The sequence below is a fragment of the Tamandua tetradactyla genome, chromosome 15 (genome assembly GCF_023851605.1).
Source record: "Tamandua tetradactyla isolate mTamTet1 chromosome 15, mTamTet1.pri, whole genome shotgun sequence".
In the NCBI taxonomy this organism is placed as follows: Eukaryota; Metazoa; Chordata; class Mammalia; order Pilosa; family Myrmecophagidae; genus Tamandua; species Tamandua tetradactyla.
Genome location: NC_135341.1, coordinates 61,643,802 through 61,655,252, shown reverse-complemented (window position 1 = coordinate 61,655,252; position 11,451 = coordinate 61,643,802).

Genomic DNA, 11,451 nt, shown 5'->3' with positions numbered 1-11,451 from the left:
TATTAGGAATAAAGTATTTTACCAAAAACCTCCCAACAAGCTTCTCCTTAGGATGCATTGGCCAGAATCATGTCTGATGCTATTCCTTTATAACCTGGGCACCTGGGAAAGCAGGTGTCTGAAAATTTCAGCCCCTTAGTGAGATACAGCTTCCACTAGAAGAATGGTGGTGAGGAAAATAGTTACTGGATGGTAGTGTCTGCCATGGACTTCAGTTCTTGAAACATTTAGGTGGCCACTGAATTCATGATGGCCTTGGAGTGCTTTTCTAAGTTAGCACATGGAGGAGATAGTTGGAATCCATCCTAGAATGGGTCACTTAGAGTAATTCAGGTGCCTCAGAATGATCTCCCCTTATTGGTCCATCCCATTTCTGTTGTTTTGATATAGAACATTATCATTTCTCACTTGGGGTGCTGTAATAGCTTCCAGAATGGTCTCATTATGCCTCCCTTCACTCCTTCCCTCTATCCTCCACACAGCAGTCAGACTGAGCCTTCTAGTCTGCAAGTGTGACTGATACAACTTCTTCAAAATTCCTTAATTATTGAACTTCCATGATAAAATACTAACTCCATAGTATAGTCTGCAAGTCTCATTACAATTTATTTTCTATTATTTGTCCAGCCTCACCTCTCAAAACAGCCCACCAAAAATCAAAGTCCACAACTTTGATCTTGAGAAGGATAAAAGAAAATAACTCTGGTAAAAGCTATGATTAAATTCTATGGGAGATAAAATTGCTTCAAAATTCTTTTCAGTTTCTCTCTGCAGATCATGAAGAGTGATTGTTGGGCTTTTCCTGATTTGAAGTATCTACACTGCCTCATCTATTCCATATGCTAGAAGTCTAATCATCAAGGCCATCTTCAAATATTCCAGAAGGCTTTAATAGTGAGGACTCAAGGACCCTTCAACTCCCTGTATTTACTGAGAGTCATTTAGAGTCAAAGTTCATATTTCCATAATATTACACTTAGTTTGCCTTCCTTCCATGATTTATCGCTTTCTACCCACGACAAGAGGACTTTCTGACATACTGACTCTTCAATAAATAATTTTTATCATTAATATCTATACCCACTCTCTAAATACTTTTATCATTCTGCTAGATGTAAGGCACAGACTGTTTACTTTCCCTTCCTCCCTCCTCTAAAAGAAATGATTGCTTTGTGAAAATCATAAGCAGGGAGTCTGACAAACATTAGGTGCTCAGGAAATGCCCTTTCTACTCTCTTCCTTAAGGAAGCATTTATTGAGCACCCCCTGTCTGCCAGAAGTACTGGGGATGATGAACTAATAACCTACTCTAGCCTTCAGGTGACTGAAGTTCACCATGACAATGCTAGTTTGAATATTGCTATACTAGAGGAATGGACAAGGAATACTAACAATGGTAAGAAAATTGCCCCCAGGTCAGCCTGGAAAGTTAGGAATGACAACTCAGGGAAAGTGTTGGTGAGAGACAACTGGATGATAAGGAGAAACTGACCACATAAGTTGGAGATGTCAGCATAATTTTAGAGAGAGGTACAAAAATGTGGTGAATGTGGGGGAACTGTGAGCAGCTAAGAAGGGAAAGGGATGGAGGAGGTAAGGCTGATGAAATAGGCAGATAGGAAATCATGATGAGACTCGTAGGCTATGTAGCAGAATTTGTATTTTATCATGAACTATTGAAGAATTTTGAGCAAGGTATGTAAAAGTTGCAGGCTGGAAGTATCACTCTGGCTTTTGTGTGGAGAATAGGAAGGAGGTTAGGGAAGAGCTGAGTTTATTGAGGACTTTTAGGAGAGAATTATAGTACTCAAGTGAGAAATGATAGTCTTTTGAATCAAGACATCAGTGGGGACAGGGAATGGTGAGGTATTATAGACCACTGGGAGATATTTAGAAGGTAAACCTGATGCTCTCTGTTGGTAAGTACGGAAGATAAGGATGAAGATACCTTAAGAGAAATATGTTGAGAGTAAAGAAGAGTCATGTCTTCCAGGTTCCTTCATTTTGGAAAGGTCCCACTTTGCGGAAATTGTTGCACAGCTCCTTGTTTTCAAAGGTTTGTGACAAGCACAGCCAGCAACCTGTAAACATAACTCAATCTTGATTCATGGTAAAACTCAATAAGAAGTGCCTCTCCCCAGTCAACTCTTCTGGAAATGGGCACCATGTTTCACAGAAGCAGAACATTGGCCACATGTGAGTATTGCACTTTCCCTCTTGGGTGCAATCTCTATTTTTATTGAGCAACTGTCAGTAGGCCATGCAGCATTGCCAACAACACACTGAAAATAGCATGAAGGCAATTACCTCAGCAAAGATTAACGCAGAAAGTAAAATTGCACTTATGTAATACTCATCTTCCAGGCACTGGAACCAGCCTTTGGTTGGTTTCTCTATATCTATTTCAGTGTAATTACAGAACAAAACTATTAGTGCTAAATGGAAGGGGTCTGCCGCCCCCCCACAGAATTCTCTCTTCCTGTGTCCTCTAAGCCTTTCCTCAGAGCAGACACCAGAACGCAGAGCAGCTCCCAGTGATGACTCCCCATCAAGATGCTGCAAACAGATGAGAGATAATATTAGCTAATAATATATCAGCACTCCTCTGGTGTTTGGCAACTACTTGTCAGTAAACTTAGGGAAAATGCTTGTGCTTCAAAGAATGTGGGGCCTGAAAGGGACTTTAGAAATGATTTAGGGCAAGCCTCTCATTTTTCATAGGAAAACACTGAAGCCTGGAGGGATTAAATGGCTTGCACGTGGGTGCCTTCATCCCTCAAGTTTAGAGAAAAGACTACAAGCCCAACCTCCACATCAGAATAGGGGCATTTCCCCAACGTACCAGGCTTTCTCCCATGAAATGAGAACAGAGAGGGAAAGCTTCTTTGCCAAATCCCTGGAACACCCCCAGTGGGTGGAGAAAACTTTAACACAAAAGAAGAAAATCAACCCCATAATTAGATACAGAACTGACTGCAGACCAATGAACAGAAATATTGTGCTGGCTTCCATAAGTGCTACAGAGGAGGAAAGAAAAGCCTACATCAGCAACTTCATGCTTACATGTGGGTCTGTTGGAACAGAACCGTTTTCATGAAATGCAAATAATAACAAAAATAGCTGTGACCGGATGCAAAAGAAACCAGAACAAATAATTGCTGAGGAGGGCCACCTCGGCATCAGTTGTTAATATTACCCTGCTATTTTATTTCATTTCTTGCAAATCTCTGACATTGCAGCCTAAGCTTGCTCATTATATCTATTAAATTTTAATAATTAGCACAGCAATCCCATATTGGAACCCTGGCTATACATTGTCAGGCCAAATCTTACATCTTAAAATAATGCATCTCTTAGGAAGAAATTGATGCCTGAGACACAGTGATATTCCTATCTTATGCATCTAAGCGCCTTATTTTAATGAAAGAGACACAGAGAGAGAGTAAAAAATGAAAGAGACTATTCCCCAGAGATAATGATGCTATATATGCCATCTCCACTGAGTCCCCAAAAGTGCTTCATGAGATGAATATTTTTCTCCATAAGTAGGGAAACTGAGGTTCAAATAGGTTTTGGATCTCCCTGAGTTAGGACCTCCCCAAAATTGAACGCAATGCTTTAAAACTTTTTATTTTGGAATAATTTTATATTTGCAAAGATAGTACATAAAGCTCTCATATTCCTTTCACTTGGTTTTAAAATGTCAACATTTTACATTACCATGTGGACCTAATTTTTTAACAGCTTTATTGCTATATAATTCATACTATTTACAATGTACAATTCAATGATTTTTAGTATATCCACAGATATATGCAACCATCACCGAGGTAGATTAAAAACATTTTATTACCTCATAATGAAAACTATGTGTTTTAGCTATCATTCCCTTTCCGTCCCCTTCCTTCCACTCCCTGCCACCTCAACTATAAGCAATCACCACGCTGCTTTCTGTCTCTGCAAATTTCCCAGTTCTGGCCATTTCATTTGAGTGGAATCATATTACATGTGGTCTTTTGAGATTAGCTTCTTTCACTTTACATACTGTTTTTAAGATTCATCCATGTTGTAGCATCTTTCCCTTTTATGGCCAAATAATATTTCATTGTATGACTACACCACATTTTTATCCATTCATCAATTGATGGACATTTGGCTTGTTTCCACCTTGTGGCTATTATGAATCAATGTGGACCTGATTTTGATGGATTATCAACTATAGTGTTGATAAAGCTCATTGGAGAACATGATATTAGATCTGTGAGGACATAGAGGTTGTCCTAATACGTCACTTCTGAATTAAACTGACTTATTCATCCAGTCACTAACTGAAGACCTTCCTGTAAGGGCAAGCTCTTAACCCCAAATAGCAGAAGGCAGTCTCACATGTGCATGTCCTATGAAATTATCTCCCTAAGAAACTAACTTAATGGATAATGCTTAGTTTCTTTCTTTAAAAACTCATCAGTCAGGTCATTTGACCCTCTCCCTAAAGGATCAGGATTGAAGGGGCCAGAGAGATGGCTTAGTTTGGGCTGCCCATGAAGCAACCTAAGATAAGGGTCTGAGTTCAAGTTGTCTATTTGGAAACTTCTTTCTAGAGGTCTAGTGAAATGAGACAAAGAAGGGAAGAAATCCAATAAACAGCTCACTTTTATGCAGATTAGTGCTGTGGGCAATTGAGAATTTATCATATTGAGGATTTCTAGGAAACAGTGTAGAATATTCCTAATCATCATGCCAGCTGGGGAGCAAGGAGGGGGATATTCATCTATCATTTCCCATCAGTCACAGGAGAAGGGAGCATTAGGTCCCTAACACATCCAGCCTCCCCCTCCAGGTGCCAGGCAAAGAGTAGCCAGTGCTTTCAATTAGAAGCTATAGGGCTGGGAACGATGATATCACCAGGATATGGGTGGAACACCAACAGCTGCAAGGGACTAGTATTATAAAGTCACCTCATGGAAAGGCAAGAGAAAAGGAATAGAACGTCTACCCTGGAGACATGACTGAAGAATACTGGAGTCAGCACCATAGAGCTCCACTAACTTGTCTCTAAAATGGAGATTAATTTTGCTGTCACTAAACCCTTGATGTTAATGCTGAAATCATATATGAAGCAAAGTAGCAGTCAGAACCTTCCCCCTTTCGGTTTACTGCCCCAGAAGAGTATTCTGCCCTATAGATTAAAATTTCAATGTGTGAGTGTGGTCTGGTAGAAACAGTTCACATTTTGGAGACAGATAGTCCCGGGTTCAAATCTTGACCCCAACTGACAGAGCCTGTGTGCCCTTGAGCAAGCTGTCTAATTAATTTCTGAAACCAAGCTCCCTCTATCCATGGTTGACTCCACCCCACACCCAAAGATTCTGACCAGAATTACACGAGATATTTAAAAATATTTAGTATAGTGAGTTCCATAAACAGTAGTTTTTCTTATCTCTACCGGCATTATGGAAAAGATGCAAAAGAGATTTGTTAATCATTCAACAAATATTTGTTAAACACCTGCCATGTGCATAGTTCTAGTGTAGTTGCCACAGTAGAGTGGCAAAGGACTCAAATCCAGGCCAGCATGAAGCATACATTGTAGTAAATCATAAACACTGAGATCCTGTTTTTACATTTAAAGTCCTGGCTTTACTGTCTGGAAGAATAGGATTCAATTTATGCTGTTTGCCAGGCTTTTAACTTCTCAAATAAAAGCCTCATGTCAAAGCATCCCCAAATGTTCTCTCTTGCCAACTTTTAATCAAACATTTTCTGAGAGGCACATCTCAAATCTTTTTGCAATGTTGCGTTAGTTGAAGTTCTTTGAGTCCCAAGTGACAGAAACCAAATTTGAACTAGCTTAAGCAAAAACATGAATTTATCGAAATGAGAGGATGAACAAAAAGCTGCAGGAGAGGCAAAAACATGGTTGGACCTCCAAACAGCTGGCCCCAGGGACACATGCTCTGCTGGGAATCGCTTTTTCTCATGCCTATCCCTTTGCACCACCTTTATCTCTCTCACTACAGCATGCCTTCTCACATCACAGAAAACACGACTGCTCAGGGCTCCTAAGATGTAGCCACGGCTTCACTAACTTGACTCTCCCAGTTTTCTGATCCAAAATTCCCAGGGAAGGGACTCTGATAGCTCCAGTTTGGGGCAGTATGGCAGATTGAATTAGGTGCCCCAGGGAAAAAAAAAACATTTCTTAATCTTAATCCACACTTTGTGGGTGTGACTCCTTCATGAATAGGACCTTTTGAAAAGGCTACTTTATGTTAACGTGTGGTCATCTGAATCAAGGATGGGTCTTGATTCTATTACTTGGGGCCTTATGAAGAGGGAGCCACAGGTAAGAGACTATGGAACCCAGAAGAGAAAGGAAAGGATGTGGCCATGTGATGGGAAAGCCAAGGAACCTCCAAGGATTGCCAGCCAGCTGGAACACTATTGACCCAAGGAAGAAACAAGCCTTATAGCCTCTGAAAACATGAGCCAATAAATCCCCTTTGTTTAAGCCAAAACCAGTCTATGGTATTTGTGATCACAGTCAGGAAACGAAGGTAGTTAGGATCCTCTATTAGATCATTCAGCTTTGTAGTTAATGTGGCAATTTCCACAGTAACTTTAAAACTGGGGAACTAAGCATGAAAACCTAGAGTCCCATAGGTACCTACACTACGTATCAAGTCATAGAACCCCCAGAAAGCTGCTTCCTGCATAATGGTTAACTTTCTGCCAAGAGGCATGTGTAAACAGTAGCTCTGAAAGCTGGAGATATGAACAAGCAACAGAGCTAGAAGACGCCATGTCTTATTCAATCTATACAAGGTGTCCACTAATAGAATTCTGCCAACAATACAGTACTGTCTGCAAATTTGTTGAGCATATTCAAAACAAACACATTAAAAAGGGATTATTCACCATTTATGGGCCAGGGAAGTAATAATAATATCTTTATTGCACATATTAATGTTCTTCAATGCTTTCAAAGTAGTATGGAACTTCAAAACATCTTTCAGTTTCAGAGAATTAATTAGCTCCCCCGTGGAGCAACTCACAAGCAATATTGCCATTTTGGAGAATGGAACTATTGAGTTGGAAAGGGAAGGGGTATTGAATTAGTCATTTTTCAATAAGTATTTATCAAGCACCTACTCCATTCATGACTCTACACTAAAGGGTGTGGGGCATAAACTGCTGGAAGCAAGGTCCCTGCTCTCAAAGAGCTCAGTCTTGTAGGAGAGGCAGACTTTCAACAGATAGCTGAAATACAAGCTCAAGAGGCAGGGACATAAGGTATAAACATGCAAAGCTAGAGGAAGCTATGTGATTGGGAGAAAAAGCAAAGTAAATTGTAGAGGCCCATGAAAACCATGATAAAGAATCTGGTTTTAATTATGGGGAGGAGTCATTCAAATTTTTAAGAAAAATACAGTAATTATTACGAATCCATACATATATGAATTCAGTCTTTTAAGTTTTGATGAAATAATCTCAACAAATGAAAGAAAATGTGGTCTTTTTGCTTAGATCATTCATATGATTGGCCACTTCACTGGTACACTTTGCCTCTGGTGAATTTTGGCAAAAATTTAGAATATCAAATTAGGACTGTTTTTTTTTATATAATGAGCAATACTAAACTGTTTTTCACTATCTGGGGAAGGTCCTGTTGAACACTCAGTCAACAGCTAGCACACCTTGCCAGGCATATAAGTGACCTGTTTGGAAGTGTATTCATCAACCTTGATTAGAGTGGCCCCAAGCTGCATGGGATGGAGCAGAGATGAGCTTTCCACACTGAACCTGTTCCAAATGACAATTCAGGCTAAGTAAATGATTGTTGGTATTTTAAGTCATGAAGTTTTTGGGTGGTTTGTTATTCTGAATAGCTACCTGAACAACTTTGCATAAAGAATTCATGATATTGATGTCTCCTTGCATTGATTCCATTTATTCATTAGACGACAGGGTTACAGGCACTCCAATGATTCAGATTTCAAAAACTCTAGTCATGGGCCCATTTCTGTTGGGAATCTCCAAGGGAAAACACAATTGAAAATACAAGCAATTTCTTTTACCTGCAATCTTTCCTGGGAGATAGAGATTTTAAAAGTGTGCTCCCCCCGCACATTTCCAAATAAAGTTGAATTCGCCTCTGTATTAAGTGATATTCGCCTCTGTATTTCTGAGACATTTGCCATATACACAGACAAGTTTCACAAAAGTCCCACTTCTAATCCTAAGGGGTCACTACTGTAAATGTGAAGATCATTGAATCTCATGGCCATTTAATGCCAGGCTTCCTTCTCTAATTCATTAATCAAAAGTTACACATATAGCTTCTGATGCCACCTCTTTTCTCTTCTCTTTTTATTGGCTGTCAAGACAAGACAGGGGCAGCAACCAATAAGTTCTTCATATTACACATCATATTTTGCTGAGTTGCTACAAAACAAATCTAAGTTTACATCAGAGGTGACAAACTCCATGCTCTGTCATTTACCCTTTTTATAGTTCTGGTGACACCAACAGTCAGCAAGTCATTTTGATGATTATGTAACTCAACTAGGGCAGAAAGTATTGAAGTCTAAAGGTTTCCTACGTCAATAGTTACATTTTAAAATTTTAACTAAAAGAAAACTAAATTAAAAACAAATTCAATTGCTTTTTGATTTCCATACAAGAAATTAAAAAAAAAAAATGAAAAACAAGACACCCAAAATACCAATATTATCAAAGATGACTGCTGTTAATACTGCAGTACATACATATTACAAAAAATGTAATGGACCTTAAATTCATCTTTATATTTAATGTTTCCAAAAAGAGGGCATATTGAATATTTACTTTGTACTAGGTGCTGTACTAAGTGCATCACAAATATTATTTCATTTAAAACTCACAACAACTCCATGGACTAGATATCATCAACACGTTTATATGGAAATGGAATTGGGGATCTAGGTCCAATGACACAGTTAGGAAATAGAAAAATATGTGGCTTCAAACACAGCTCTGTCAACTAGATCTTAATTTTTACTATTCTACTTCTTATCTTATGCACCTGAAATTTTCAGATGAAAATATAAATATTATTTTTGAGAATATTCAGCAGTTCACCTATAGCAACATTTCTTTTTTTTTTTTTTTCTTTTTCATGGGCAGGCACCAGGAAGCAAACCTGGGTCTCCGACATGGCAGGCAAGAACTCTGCCACTGAGCCACCATGGCCTGCCCTACCTATAGCAACATTTTAATACCTTATATTCCATTGTTTACATGTACAAAATATTTCACTATTTCTCTTTTGCTAGACAGTTGAGCTTGTTTTATTTTCAATTTTCCACTACTGTAAACAACAGAGAAATGAATATCCTTGCAGATAAATCTTTTTGTTTAGCCTTATTTCCTGAGGATGAATTTTCTTGATGGCTTTTGATAGTAAAGCCAAATTTCATAAAATTATGCTAAATCACATGCCTGTCATCCGTGTGTACCTGTATCTGGATCCTAAAACCTCATTTGAAAAAAACAAATCATGAATTAAATAAAACTTCAAGCCACAACTTTTCAAATCACAGTATGATAAAAATCTTAGAAGTAGAAGATATTTTAAGAGTCATCTCTTCTAATCTCCTACACATTATGGGGTTTTTCCATACAGCATCCCTGACCTGGGGTTATCCATCCTGTAATTCATAGGAGGTAGGGACAGAAAGCAAAGGATAATTTTAACTATCCCTGAACTACAATGTACATTGCTTAACCTCTCAGCAATGAAACACTGCTCAAACTGTTCTAAAATGCTTCTCGAATAAGACAGCCTCATTGGAAATGAGGAAACCTTGGCAGGGTTTCAACATACTTGACATAGGTCATGAAATGATACAGATTTTTTGGTCACTCTCCACCTGGAATGGGTTTGCTTTAGATGCTGGTAGCTGAATACCTAACTTTTGCTCTATGTAGTTGCTCAACAGCTTGGTTTTTCCTTTGGCTTTGGGAATTCAGCAAGCAGAGGTGTGGTGGTGGTCAGTGGGAGAAGATACAGTTTAAGAAACAAAAAATGAATTAAATTGTTTTACATTGCCAGGCCATGGCAACCGGGCTGTGAGTGTAACCATATGTGTCCCTTCCCCTCCTCCCAAACTCATAAAAGTTTCATTGCCCCAGACTCTTTAATTCTAGGGATACTGGGATTAAGTTGCTCTTGAAGGAGAAAATGACCTCAAACTGAATAAGCACTCCTTGAGCCCCTATTAGAGGCAAAACACTGCTGAATGTGGCAGTGGAAAGAGACAACAATAACAAAAGAGGGAACACACGGAGATGAGGGAAGCAATAGCAATCTATAATCTATATGTAAGCAAGCTTTGACAAATAAAATTCTGTGACAGCAAAGAGCAGAAGATGAATAGTGCACGGGCTGGTGGTAGGGAGGAGTGGAAAAGGGCTTTAGGAAGTAGGTGGCATTTGAGTTGGGCTTTGAAGGGTACGGTTTTACCTAGTAGAATCTGTAGAGGCTGGAGAAACTGGCTCCTCGGCCCCAAATTGGTTTCTGGAGCGGATCTGATAAATAATTAAAATTATGAAATAAGAGCACCATTGAAACCGATAATTTTCCCTCATCTTAAAAAACAAAAACAAAGCAACCCCCCTCTCTTAAGGACCCTATAGATTCCATTTAGGTTGACCGTTTCACAGGAATCCCTTGCAGAGGAAAGAAAATTGAATTCTCCTCAAACCCTCTGTTTGGGGAAACCGGATCGGTTGGGGTTAAGGATCAGGGGCTAGGACTCAACCCAAAACTTTGCGCTTCCCGAATAGCCGGGAAAACTCATTCTGAAATAAGATCATGGAGCTTGCAGGGTGCGAGCTTCACCTTATTCATCCTCCCCCGCAAAAGCCCAGGACAGTGCCGGGCATGCAGTAGGTTTAGTAGCTCATCGCTTGTCGAAATGTTTTTAAGCATCCGCTTTTTTCCCCATTAGAGGGCAATCCACCCATCGCTACATTTTGCTTGCTGAATTCAGCTCTGATCTCAGTAGTTAGAAAAATAGGAGAAAGAATGGGCTGTAGCATCAAGCAAGTGAAGCCGTGCAAGGGAGTGTGAGGAAGGAGGGCGAAGGCGGCGGAGGGAGCGAACACTCTCACCTCAGCTCATCTCCTCCCCCAGCAAAGGCTCAGCCCCCGCCCCCTCTCCCCATTCCGGACCCCCCACCTGGGAGGCGAGAGGGCAGCGTTGGCAAGGCGGTTGGAGGGCTCTGACAGTCAGCGTTCATTCCCTGCTGCTTTCCCAGTCCTCAGCCGCCTCGCCCCTCCTCCCTCAGTCCCAGCCCGGGTCTGAAGGCGATTCCCCTCTAGTGCCTGAGCCGATAGCATCAGGGCGAGCAGCGTTTCGCCACCCTCGCGTCTTTTGTCTTCTTCTACCAGGCTCTGGTGTTCGGTGCA